General features: G+C 38.6%; 1 protein-coding gene across 3 annotated transcripts in view; it reads right to left on the reverse strand.

Moving 5' to 3' along the window:
• Positions 1-14,182, reverse strand: part of NRXN1 (neurexin 1) — a 745,532-nt gene that overhangs the window by 289,482 nt on the left and 441,868 nt on the right. The gene's annotated exons all lie outside the window — the stretch shown is intronic.

The following is a 14,182-nucleotide window of genomic DNA, read 5'->3' on the forward strand; positions in this document are numbered from 1 at the left end:
TTCCTCCCTCCCTCCCGCCGCCGCTTCCAGCCTGCCGTGGATCGAGCCATGCCTTCGGCAGCATGAGATCATGGGCGCGGGGTGCGGATGCGTGAAAGGGAGAGGGCGAGCGGTGGGTGTGAGAACGCTTCTTTATATACATTTCGCCTTAATTTAAACGCAAGCCACTGCAGTTTGCCGGGGCGCTTTCTAATTCACGCGGATGCGAAGGGAAGGCTCAACCCTTACTCAGCCGCGTAGGCTCGGGAAAGGGAAGGGCGTTATCGGGCGGATTGCACCCCCCGGCGAGGAGAAACGCCCCTCACCGCGGCATCGCCGCGCACTCAAAAGTTTTGCGAAGGCGCCGAGGTAAACCGTACAACGATCGTAACGCAATGATGAAAGCACTCAATGGAAAAAAAAAAAAACCAAAACCCCAACCCAAGCCCCCACAGGCTTAGCGCCCGAGCCCTTCCCGCCCTCGGTGGAAGCGCACAGCCCCGGCAGGTCCCTGCCAAACCAGCACCCCGGGGCGGGGGCTGCCCTCTGCCACCCCCGGCTGGCCACAGGGAAAGGCGACTTGTAAGGCAGGCAGTGACTTTCCCAACCTGGTTCAGGGAGCCTTAGTGTAAAAGAAGCAAGAAACCCCAATTTTCCAAACTATCAGCTCGCAACTTGCCATGCACTGCCACCTCTTAAAAAATAAAATGCAACACATTCTCTAAGTTTCAGAGTTAAGGGAAGAAGGAAAAATGAAAGAAATCTTAAAGAAACATCAGCCTGGATTCGCCAACTCTCCTAAAATTAAAGCCCCTGATGTATATTTCCTGCTCATGCAACCAACATGTGTTAGAAATTTTATCCATAAATACCACTAGGTTTTCTATCAATCTGACTCAGGAAACAAAATATTTCAGTCAGTCACTGGAACCAGTTTTTTAGTAAACTGTTCACACATTGCTGCCGTTTTAGAAACATGCAGTAGTTAACTGACTGTTCTTAATGATTCTAGACATCCTACAGACGAGTAACTTTAAATTGTTATCACTTCTCTGAAATAGGAAGCCAGTATTGCCAACCGTGTAACGATACAGTTGGCAACGCAGTTGTTCAGATACAATTTCAGTTGGCAAGTCCTGTCTAGACTAACTTCTGCTCGGCTGTTTTAAGGCCTCCGTCAAGAGCTGTGTTCTGCTACCTCTTGCTGGGAGTTTCCCTGCTGGGGTCCAGGAAAGCATAGCTGGCACCCCCGGTTGCAGGGTTCCCTTGCAACAGAGGCTTTCTGTGGATTTCTTCCAGCCTGATCATAGTTTATTCAACTAAAAGACACTTTGGTGTGGATACTGTAGGATTTTGTGTAAGCGTTCTTCTTTCTCTGTGTTGCCGGGTGTGCTTTTTATCTTGAGCACCTTACTCTAAACTTTTACTCCATCTGCCATCTACTGTGGCAGGGAGGCCTAACGTGCTTCAGTACCAAGGACAAATGAATAAAATGTTTAGCTACTTCAAAGCTACTTCATTTAATATTTTACTGAAGATATAAAGGGCGTTTAAGTGCTCAGCATTATTAAATGTGTGCTATTTATGCAGTGCACACACGTAACTGCCACTGAAGTTTCTAGTTTAAATCTGTGCTTGAGAAGTTTTTTCATCAGATGGATTATAATGGGTCATTTTTAGGTGTTACATTACGATGTTAAACACAGTTTAGGGACTGTTAAATGAATGGATTATTTTGCCGCTGCCTATCCAAACCAAGAGTTGAGGACTGAAAGGCCAATCTCCACCGAGCTGTTTGGGTGTCTAACTCTTATCTAAGTACCCAATTAAAACGTGAACGGTGGGGGGGGGGACACACACGGACAGACGGACAGACAGACACCTAAATAGGCAACACTTTCTGGATCTATCAGTGTGCTCAGCACCTTGCATGTACTAGCTCTAGTTTGACATTTCCCTGGCTCTGCACTCTGAAGCCCAGGGAAAAACAAGAGGGGGACTACCCAAGTTTCAGGGAGGAGAAAGGTGATCTAATGCAGTGCTTGGGTGAGAAATGGGGGGGAAGTAATTTGCGTGGAAAGATTGAAAATGGAAAGAATAACAGGAAGGGAAAAGGAGGGTGCAGAAGGAAGCGTGTATGAAAGCAAGTGAAAGGCAGATGGGGACAGGGAGGCAAAAGAAGGAAATTCTAGGAAGTAAAATCCTCTCTTGCTGAGTTTTTTTGTGATAACAGCAAGTACTTTCCAATTTGAAGCAAATGTTGGTAGTCAGATACTTCTAGTCTTTTCATGTTTTATTTAAAAAGCTTAATTGGGTGCCTTAGCACTCAGAGTTAAGCTTTTTAATGAAAAGTAAAAGTTAAAAGCATCTGCAAGTAAACATTATGAAAACTGATGGTAAGCAGCATTTCTTATTTAAAATACCTTCTTTTTTACCCCCTGCTGACATAAGAGTATGAATCTCTGTTAGCTGAGGACTAGCTGAAGTAGAAATGATCTGGTTTTAAGCCCCAAGGGCACAGAATCATGTACTCCCAACCCAATCAACATTGTGGTATCAGTCTGTGAAGGTTTACTCAAAGAAGTGGTACAAAAGGCGGCAATAAACAAGAGTTTGTCTACACAAACAAGTGTCCCATTGCAGGCATAGCAAATAAAGTGTGAAAATAAACTATGACATTCACAAGGTAGTTCTTAGTGTTTCAGAAACTTAGCTCAGTGAAGTTAATTTAATGGTTTTTTAAGCCCATTTAACACTTACCCTGCGTAGGTCACATTGGTAGGAAACGTGACTTTTAATCAAGTTATTTCCACCAAGTGAACTCTATTAATACCAGTAGGTTCCGAAGTTTATGAGCAAGAATATCCTTAATTTTAAAAACACTTCTTTCCCTGGCTGCTTCTAATGCCATTATCCTATAAACACCAACTGCTCCTAAAGAAGATTTACACAAAGAAAGAAAGTACTTCCATGAGTATAAATTACATTACTTCCTCTGATAAAATCAGATACTTCTTGCCGGTATGAGCATATCTCTCTACACCCCGATTCTTGTCAATACAGCTATACCAGTTAAGATGAACAACTCTGGTGACACTAGCAAAACTTAAGTGCAGACCATGCCTTAGGCTAGCAGAAGTTGTCAGTTAAATTCAGGGCTCCTTTAGGTTAAGTGCCGCCTTATGCAACCAGGCTTTCTCTGGCCACTGCTGCTCTCCAGAGATGAAATCCTGCACTTAGTGTTGCAACATCCACTCTTAAACTCCCAAAACTCAAGTGCTGTTCAGCAAACTCCGATACAAAAAAAATCCCCTCCACAAATACGTATCTGTGTTACAGGGACTACTGTTCAATGAACATTTTAACACACTTCCTATGGCTTTCTAGCATAGCTTTTCTTCACTACTGCGTATGGAATCTCACTTCATTTGAAAACCTGTGGCCGCTTTGTGATTGCAATTAAGCAGGACAGAGTTTATGTTTATCCATCCTACAGAGAGTGGCTTAGAGAAGAAAATATTCAAGCTAACGTTTCCACCTGCCGCTATAAACTCTGATGAAGTTAAGGACTTATAGACAGGATCTTCTAGTATAAAAAATGTTTGATTTTCAGATATTTCAGTGCCTGATAACATTGAAGGCGTTAATTTCCCCCTTTTAAATGGGTGAGAATGTTTCTTTCAAAAGCCAACGAATTGCAAAATACTAAACCTGGACCTGTCATTCAGGAATAACTATGTCCAGTTTGCATCCTAACCCTGACTAACTTAGGGTAGAAACCCTTTCCTTTAGAAAGGAAGCCAATAAACTGTCATATGAACTACTCAGAGACTTGGAAGGTAAAAGTTAAAAACTATAATTCTAGAGAGATGGATGAGTATTTGTGCAGTCATAAAATACACAGAAATTAAAATTTTTGGTGATCATGTAAAAAAAAAAAGGGAGTTTACAATGGAAATACTTAGGCTGCTTTCTCTGTATTGCAGCTATTTTCTCTATATGTACAGTACAAAATAAATCCCAGTACAGTTAATAAGTCTTTCTGTCCACAAATCTGTCCATCCAAATAGGCTTAAATCTTCATATTAAATGTTTCTTGACTCTGTGTGTGTATAAAGACAGAAATAATATCTTTTCTCTCTATTCCTTGCTGTCGGAAAGCAAGCTGATTTTTATTTTGTTTCATTTTATTGAAACCATGCACATAAGCCAGATCCCTTCAATTTAGAATAGAAAGGGCTGGTTGGAGAACATTTTCCAACAGGGAATTTTGACTCTGAAAGGAAGCTCCCTCTTGGTCTGAAATAGCCTTGGTTGGTCCGTCAGTCTTCAGGGCACTTTGCCAAGTCCATCTACCATTGCTTGCGATAGCCCTGGTTTGACCTGCCTTGAGGAGGATGGCTCGTACTCCACTGGGGGTTGTCTTTTTCTGGCTGCCAGTGCTGCAATGCCATTTAATTTCATATTTTCATCTAACGTTGCACAAAGGGTGCTAACACTTTGGCTAGGTTTCCCCTTTCATTCCAATATAAAGCCACAGGGATTAAGGCCAAATCCACGTGTATATACATGGAGGTATTTAAGAGATTTGTAGTCCTGTATCAAGCAGGGCAGGCTGTACTCATGTTCTCTCTGGACTACTGCATGAGCAGTTAATTCTATGGGCAATTAGACTGCTGCAGAACCTGCAAAAGTCTCTCTGATTTCTACCAGTGCTGCCGCAGGAATTGGCACTGCATTGCCGCAGGAAAGAGAGATCCCTGACTACAGCTTAAATGCTACTAATTTGAACTCCTCAGCAAATACTCCAGCTAGGGACAAAAAAAACCCACAACCCCCCAAAAAAAACCAAATGCAAAAATAGGTTGCAAATTAGTCATCAAGAAGTTTGATGAGACCAGTGACAGATGCCAATAACGGAATCCAGCGTTGTGCTCTTTTGTATCCAGTACAAGCATACAAAGTATATGCAAAGCCTATTTGTTCATAAAGGCCCCCAGAAATAGGAAAATTATGTGTATTGGGTTGTTTGCAGCTCTTGTTGCTGCTTACCATACACAATACCGGAGATATTGAATGCCTTGTCAGGGCCAAGCTCAAACTAGACTCAAAGCGCAATGGCCCTAAAATGGGGAAATTGAATTTAAAGACCTTGCAAGGCAAAACTGGTTGCCTTTTTTTTTTTTTGGTGGGAAGTCCAGTGGTAGCCAGGAGATTCCTAAATGATGTTTGTGGAGTGCCTGAAGTTAGTAAGAGTCAGGGGTGCGTTTTTAAGCACATTTTCCTGACAGGATTTCTAAGATATCACCCGTCATGATTCCTGACTGGCCTCCCCATCCCCACTCCCTTCCTGGCCTTGGTGGAGAAGAGGACATACAGTGGAGTTCCACCTCCCGCCTTCCCTGAACGTGTTAAGCCTGTAACAACGTTGGCAAAGAAAGGGGTAAGGTACAGCCTGCTACTATTCTGCCCACTCTTCTGGTTCAATACCTTGCCTCAGACTCCAGACAGCGGTAGCATTACAAGTCAGCTGTAGAAATAACCAGTTTGAAAAAGCAGAGTTTTAAGAAGACAGCATTAACTTTTGGCATTCATAATTTTAAAATGTCCAAATATTTAGCTTTAAGCTTCTTTCTTTTTTCTTTTTTTTTTTTTTTTTCCCAGAAAAAGAGTCACCATTGTGCAGATACCATACTTGTTCATTGTGCCAAGCAAATTTTCTATAGCTGAGTTATGAACCTCTGAACATACAGGTTTAAAATGGAAATGCTGACATAATCTTAAATGTAGTGGCACAAATACTGCCACTACAATAATCCTTGTAATCTAATATATTAGCCCTAGGGGGATGGAGACTCAATTGCTGGTCTCAGACAGCCTTTCTGAGGCTCAATTCAAATTGCGTAATTATTCTACATCCTTCAAGTTGTTTAAAATACATTTCAAATGCACTATTGTACATTCCAAAATATTTGTTCTTCGGAGATTGATTTGACTTTTTCCTCCCCACTTTCAAGAGATATATATGACCTCAGAGGCATGTGAAAAATCATTAATCAAGTTTATACTGTGTAACACTCTTTTGTGTGTGAAAGACTTACTTTTTTTCCAGATTTCCTCAGTTACGGTGCCAAGATGATTCCCCCAGAGAGCCATGTGTTTATCTTGACAGGTGTTAGTGAGATCTGCGGAGTCTCAGTGGAATTGTTACTGGTTGCTTTGAGGTACAGTAGAAAACATTAAGTCTGCAAACTAATGAACTTACCTTATTACATTCTAAATAAAATAAACCACAGAGTAAGTTGGATTAATCTACTAATGCCTTTCTAATGAAGCTTTTATTGGGCATATGGTGTGGTCTTGCTTTTTTCCTCATATAGCTAGCACAAGCAAAAACTCAAAATAAAACCTACATGTATCTCTTCTGTTACATCCCAGCATCAGAAACTTGCTATCACAATTATTTTCAGATTGCTATTTTGCTAGCATAACCCTTGATTATGATTTGCAAGACTAAATGGTTTAAAAAAAAAAAAAAAGCAATCAGATTAAAAAAAGAAACAGGAGTCACCACTGATAGGAGAAGAGAAAAATACAACTTCTACTGCTGTTGCTATGGGAAAAGTATAAACCACTGCTGCTAACTTATAATTACTGTAAAATGCATTCTGTGACCTGTCCTGACAATGTCAGGGAATCATTAACTAAATATTGTAACTTCTGAAGTTAAGTAATCATTCCTTAGTTATAGTCCATTAGTGTTTTCCAGCCCTGAGCTGTAACACACTGTATTTTTGTAATGCATCTTAGAAGCAATAAAACAATAGGTGCTTTTAACAAAAAAGAATGAGTTTTAAGCAAGGTGAAACAAGATAATATCATTTCCAGCCAGCTATGCCTTTTGCTTTTAATTGTAATTTTTTTTTTTTCTTTGTATACGTACAAGATCAGAACACAAGAAAAAAACACTCTTTAGCAACATTCATCTTCTGGGAACATGCTGCTGAATTTAGGTATAAACCCATAACGGCATCTCAAAGAATAGCAATATCTCATATACTTCAGCTTTGATACACTATTTCAAATCCTTAATTTCCTTTTTTCAGTTTCCCACATAAAGTTTTGCTTTGCTTCCATATTTGCAAATGCCCTTTTGAGACAAAAAGATCTTTTCATAGCCAAGCTCTCCCCTCCCTTTATTTACTTCAACAACAAATTAGCAGCCAAGTTTTTGTAGAGGATAAGAAAATAGATACAGTGAAAACAGACTGAGAACATAGTTTTTCTTTCCTTCAGCACCAGCAGCCAGAAACAGTATAAAAGCAATGGATCATGAAGAAAAGCAATTTCCTACTTCAGGGATTAAGCAATGCCCTCTTTTGTAATGTTAAATGAAAGTTCTAGGGGTTTTTTTTTCAGAAATACTGATTTTTTCCCCCAATTTAAATAAATAGTCACTAGAGAAGCTCCAACAGAGTCCCAAACACATCACTGTCTAGCCAATCGATAACACAGATAAAACCCTTTATGTTGTACTTCTTTGAGCAGGCCTATTGATAGGGTAAGAAAAATTAAGCTACTACAGAAGCCAAAGATAATTAACTTAACGAGGGAGAATATCTGGTGATACATGTGTTCTGTTCTTTTCCCAAGGACAAATATAGGGGATCCTAATATAGAAAATATACAGACTTTTGTTGAAGCATTCAAATAAAGACAGCCACCTACATTTTGCTGTCGCAGCACACATCTCTCATCCAGTGACACCATAAAATTAACTACTTTTGTGACGGCACATGGCTAGGCTGTCAGGTGATGTGCCATACCCACATCTAAAACATTATCCTACACTTCCCTTTGGTAGCAGGGAAAAGATGGAAGTTCTACATCTGCCTCCGCCACAGCTTTTCAAGCGCAACCTCGGGCCAATCACTACAAACCATTAGTCACTTAATAGCGAATTGACAAGCTAGGTCAATGATATCAGTCACAAGGATAAAGATTATTTGCATGAGTAAGGCTTGGTAGAATTACACCCTTCACACCAATGCTGAAAGACTTCAAAGGCTTTCATCTTCAAGCGCTATTAAACAGTGCATTGTTGGATTGAGTCTTCTACACCTACAAGTTTGTATCTATAAAGCTCTAACAGAAATATTCAGGGTGGCATTAAAGCCAATATTGTGTTTAAAACACTTTGAGATCACTTCGTGATAAATGCCAATGTTTATAATAATTACGGATGCGTGGGCCTTCCTCAGTTTTTATACATAGATAGATGGGAATCCTGCAAATGTCTGTTCAACTTTGCTTAACAAGGCAACTTGTATGGGAAAGCATTATCACCGTAAAGAGACCTTGTTGGACCAAGCTCATTCTCCTTAGCATATATGCAAATAATAGCTGCGACTATCAAGAGATTGGAAACAGAAAATAATTTAATTCATACCTGTGTTTTGGTTTTTAATGGATTACATGAAAAATTTTCTTAGCTAAGACAAGGCACCCGCTATATAATTAAAATGAAGAGTCACAACCAACTTATCTTTTAAACCCAGGTTGTAACAGGAAAGAAAATGCAAGACTTCTCACCTGCAACTTTATGGCTCTATCCAAACTTGCTTAATTTTACCTGTTTATTTTGGTGCATAATAAAAAATGTACTCAGAGAAAAAATATACAATGCATACATATTTTTAAAGGCTCAGAAAGCTAGCGGTTTTGTTTTAACACCCTTGGATCTAATTTTGTTTCTAACAAGTAAAATGAGAAGAATGGGGGCCTAAAAAGGATAATGGTCTGAAACCTGCTCTTTGAATCTTTGCACATGCTAAAACCATAATAAATTTCAATAGAAAATACGGGTGCACTGCTGGCCATCTTTGGTTATGCAGTTCAGCATTACTGCCCAGAAAAGCTTAGGGGCATAATACAAACTGGGTTTTCATTAGGAAGTTTTCAAAAACCACCATATTGAACCACTAGCCTGTAATAGCTCTTCCACATTTAACAGGATGTCAGTTCCTGGAGCTGTTTTTCTTTTGATGCACACAAAGTACTGCCAGTAATTTTAATCAGAATTATGCCACGCACTGGAGGAAGACAATCACATAATATGAATTATCACTTTTTTTCTGTATCCCTGCCTCTCGCTTAACTGTTTTATTAGTGGAGTCAGTACTGCATATGCTGCTGATTTGTGGCTGCTTTGTTTCATAAAAAGCTTAGTACTAGTATAGTCCTTCTCATCCAGATATATCAAAGTGCTTTATAAAGCAGTGAAAGCAGTGGAACCGAGAAAAAACTTGCAGTGAAACTTTCTTTTCATTTGGTAACATGAAAAGGTCTCAAGTTATTTGTAGTGAAAAAGAAATAAAACACATTATGGAAATTAAAGCACTACATTTAAAAAAATATTTCATTTTTAAAATTATGTTCTCTTTCATCATTTTTTGTTGTCTTGGTTTAAAAAAATTAAATGCCTTTTCTTTGTCACTATTTTTTAGTTGGGATTGAACAAATCTTTCCTCAAATACTTTCTTTGCAGAACTGCCTCTAAACCTAAAATTAGTTAATTGCTATAGCTCAGATCAGGGCACTTTACTCAACAAAACTCCTACTCTGAGTAAATGTCCTGAAGGCCTTCACCTTGTTTTCACTCAAGGAACACAAATGTACTGAAGGAAGATTAAATATTATGATATAAAATTTCAATGCTTGGTACTAAGAACCTCAGTTTCCATTTACTTTGCTCCTGTAAGCTAGCTTTAATGAAAATAAAATTGTTCTACCCTAAATATTAATCACTGTTGCCAGATTTGAACTTACAGTATTAGTGATAAAGCTCAGTGTGAGGTGTGGGCACACCACCTGTGTCAGGTCAAGCTGTCAAGCTGAAGGACAGGTTGTCGGACAGTTTCAGCCAACATCCCATTGACCTGAATGGAATTTACACAAGCCAAAGACCTGGACACTACCTTAGTGTTAAAACATTCTAGCAAAATCAATACGAGCTATAAATTATTAGAAGCTATTTTTAATTCTCACCTACTTCACACTAATGATCAATTTATCATTAATGCAAGAGGAGATTTAGAGCAATGTTTATGCCATTAAAATAAGTGTCCATTAGATATACAGTATATCCCACAAGTGCATTTGCTTCTTGTAGAATTCCTCCAGAACACTGGATCTATATGCACTATAATATAATTATATTTATCTGGTAATGAGCTTATTAAATTGCATGGGGGGGAAATGGCTTACAACCTTAAGAACTTCTAAAATAACTTCTCTAGTCAAGATGGGCTTCAATTATACAACTCAGTATATTAAAAAGTTTTTTGGTATATAAAATGTATCATTGTTAGTTTGCACTTCTTTCATTTTTTTCATCAAAGGAGATTTATAATGTGTAAGCAATACAGTAAAGGCTTTCTTCCACTAAAGAAGCTCAGAAATAAGCAGACTCACAAGATTAGTTTTCCAGAAGGAAAATTCAAGTTATGCATTTGAAGAAGTTTGCTTCTTCCTTTCCAGTACTGCTAAAGTTTGGGGAAATGTTGGTTGTAAATATGACTAGCAGCAGGGAATTCGCATGTCAGTACAAACTCGGTACAAACCTAGGTGGTAAACAACAATTAAGTTTTTCTTATTTTGTTTAGAATCTCTGATTTAATCTCTTCATATGAAAAGGACAAACTGTGGTACCACTGAGGTTTTTGGTCACAGTGATGAGATCAGCAGGTATTTTTGTCAACGTTTAGCCACAGATACATACACCTCACTAGGAATTTTTCTGATCTAGGTGACTATAAACACAAGGACTGAGAAAACACGGAACCTTAACATGAACCTGGCCATTAATCTGCAATGCATGGTTCCTCTCTTGATAAGAGGACCAAATTTTGAGTGGTTGGTGAACAGGATGAGTCAAGCCACTCTGAAATTAGTAAATGTTGATCACTGATATCTTGTTGTGGTAAACAGCGAATGTATTTTTCTTCAAGATGAGGATTTTTTCCATACTTTTTCAGCTGATCAATCTTCAATAAACCTTAATCATATTTATCTAATAGATGTGTGGGAGGGCAAAATGATTGGTACTCCTTTTCTCTTTAGTTGCCTGGTTTTAGTGTGAGCCTCCATGCTTGAGAGTGGTTCAGGGTGACACTGTGAGTCGGCATCTGCTCACAGCATATTGGAATGCACAAACACAAGTATAGCCTGCAAAAAGGTGAAGTAATTCTTCCCTTCGGCTCAGCATTAATAAAGCCTCAGCAGGATTACCAGGTACAAATTTGGACGTTGCACTCCAGGAAGACATGAGCCAATTGAGAGAAATGTGAGGAGAGCAACATGACCAGAGTCTCGAGAACACGAGCTGCGGTAAAGCTTGAAAGAATTAGGCTAGAGAGGAGACAACTGAGATGGAACATGATAATAGCCTTCAAATACATGAAAGGCTGTTTCAAAAGAATAAGGAAATAACCTGTTCTCAATAACAATGATGGATAGGACAAAAAGAAATGTGCTAAATTGCAGCAATTAAGATTCAGGGTAGATATTATGAAAACCTTCTGAACAGTAAGGATAGGGAAGCGCTATAAAAGATCACCTAGAAGACGGTGGAGTCTCTACTGTTAGAATTATTTCAGAACAGCTAGACACAAGTCTTTCTGGAACTACTGAAATGTAATTGATTACCTTTTCAGGACTGGGATGATGTCCTGCAGTCCCTTTCGTCTTTCTATTTCTATGAATAGGACTCCTGCACGCCATCATTTGTGCTGGAAATTGTTAACTGCAGAAATGAAAATCTCCTTTAGGCCTCCCCTTGCCCAGATTTGGTGCAGAAATAAGTAGGAGTAAACTTCTTATCAACACCCTCTTTTGTCCCATATGTGATATTACTAGACATGACAGGTCTATTTGCCTATTTGAAGCATTTATTAGAAAACGAAAATAATAACCACCAACCTTACTTAGGCCAATAGTAAATGAATAGGAAAGCAAACATCACCTTAATTTCCTCTTCTAGATCACAAAACAGAATGGCTCCAAGTGAATGCAAGAAAGAATAAAATGCATCAAGCACAAAGATTTTAGATGAAAGGAAGTTGCATGATCCGCTTTTGGTTTTAGAAGAATATCCCGTGATATATGGACTTCTGGCTGACATACACACATATGTATATGTGTGTGTGTATTTGCCAGCTTTTAACACTGACAAAAATTGTCACGATTAGACCTTATTTCCTAAGGCTGGACCATATTATCTACTATGACCTGCAACACTCATGAGATTCAAACACTGTCATGCTCCTGCACTCAGTGGGCTCAGCAGTATTCATTAAATAGTCCGTTCCCATGGGATTTAACCCTCAATCATCCTGTTTCGGAAAACTTCCTGTTTCAAAGCTTTCTAATTCTCTACTGAATTACAATATTTTAGTGAATATTCTCAACATCACACTCGAAATGATTTTATTTTTTTCTGTAGCTTACGCCTGAGTGGTTCAGGTAGTTGGATACTGTGGTATCCTATTTGAAGGTACATGCAGCCACTTACATGTACTAAGTCTCACAAGAGATCAAAAACACTCTTTTGTCAGTAATTCCCTGTCCACTGTTCTTCAAAGAAACAGTTCCCTTTGATCCATTTTGTAACTGAGTCCCCACAACTTAAAAATAAACCTGTTGCAGCTCACTCCTCCACTGCTAATAGCTGCATTTCCATTTAAAAAAATTATCTCAGAATATACTTCTCAAGCGTGTGAGTCTTTCCTGACAACTTTTTGCATTACCTTCCTGCTTCACAGTACTTTTCTGCAATTTTTTAAATACAGATTTTAAAGCAATTGGTTCATTGTTCGATTCCAGATTCTTCATCAGGATAACACATCTAGAAAATATAAAGCCTCTAAATAATACAAGAATTGTGATTAAAAAAAAGAGAACAGCTGGATAAAAATAAACCTCGTTATTATCTAATCAAATTCACAGATGCAATGTCATACCCATCAAATTCAAGAATCAGCATCACTAGAGGAATGTGAAAAAACTAACCAAGAGGATGCCGTCACAAGATCTAGGAAATACTGAAGGGGTGTTGAAGGGGTGTGCAGAAAGTAGAACCAGAGAATGAAAAGAAGCAGAGGACCCAGAAACCAAAATCCATAATATTATACAAAATAAAAGCTAGGAACCTTTGACTTACCAGACTGTAATTCTCTCAATGGACCCAAGTGACTGCAGAATACATGATAGCAAAATCTAGTAATTAACAATTATTTATTCTCTTAATATACTTATGAAAGAGATGTTTCAATTTAGTGCTGCTCTTATTGAAAAGGAAAGTAAAGTTTTTTTCTATCGTATTTCAGAAAAGCTTCGGGACTGAAATGGAATAAATTTCAAATGGAGAGATCAAAGTTACCTTGTTCCATCCCAGAATGCACAAAGTTAAAGAATTTAATTATTTTATTCTAGAAGTGTTCTGATCCTGATTTCTTACACACAGAAAGCTTGACTTTTTGCCAAGATGCATGAAAAAGTATGCAGTTTCATTGATTCATAACTGTCCAATTATATATAATCTTTGCTCACTGCTCCTGAACAAGGACAATTTTTATGTCATTATTTTCCTTCTGGTTTTCAGCAAGCCAAGCATCGCTTGTTTCAACAGAACATCATTACGGGTTGCTTTTCTCTCCAAATACATTTTCCAGCGGATCGTATTTAAAAAAAAAAAAAAGAAAAAAGACAACACAAAACCAAAAAACAAGCAAACAAACTGTCCAAAACAAACAACACCCCCACCCCCCACCCCCCCCATCCCCCAGCAGTACAACTAGGTTGCATTGCTTACCCTCCTATCAAAAAAAGGCTTCTCTGCCTTCCTGAGAATTCATCTAGCCTGCATGGTGAATATTGGCTTCTGGACAGATCAGCAAAGGCATGGAACAGCGCATGGGGAAATGAAACAAGAAGGACAGAGTGAGAGCAGGGGGGGTGCGTACACACTCATTTGCCTGTGTGTGTCAGAGAGAAAAAAAAGAAAAACCTCTATCTTTGGGTTTATGTATCCTTTGCAACGTTTCAGAGGTTCTCACAAGTCCCCAAGAAAGCTCCTGCTCATATACTTTCCTGATTAAGGCAATAAATATTGAAGTAATCTCATATTCATAAGTAATTTAATAAA

The sequence above is a fragment of the Egretta garzetta genome, unplaced genomic scaffold, assembly GCF_000687185.1.
Source record: "Egretta garzetta isolate BGI_Z169 unplaced genomic scaffold, ASM68718v1 scaffold11, whole genome shotgun sequence".
NCBI lineage: Eukaryota > Metazoa > Chordata > Aves > Pelecaniformes > Ardeidae > Egretta > Egretta garzetta.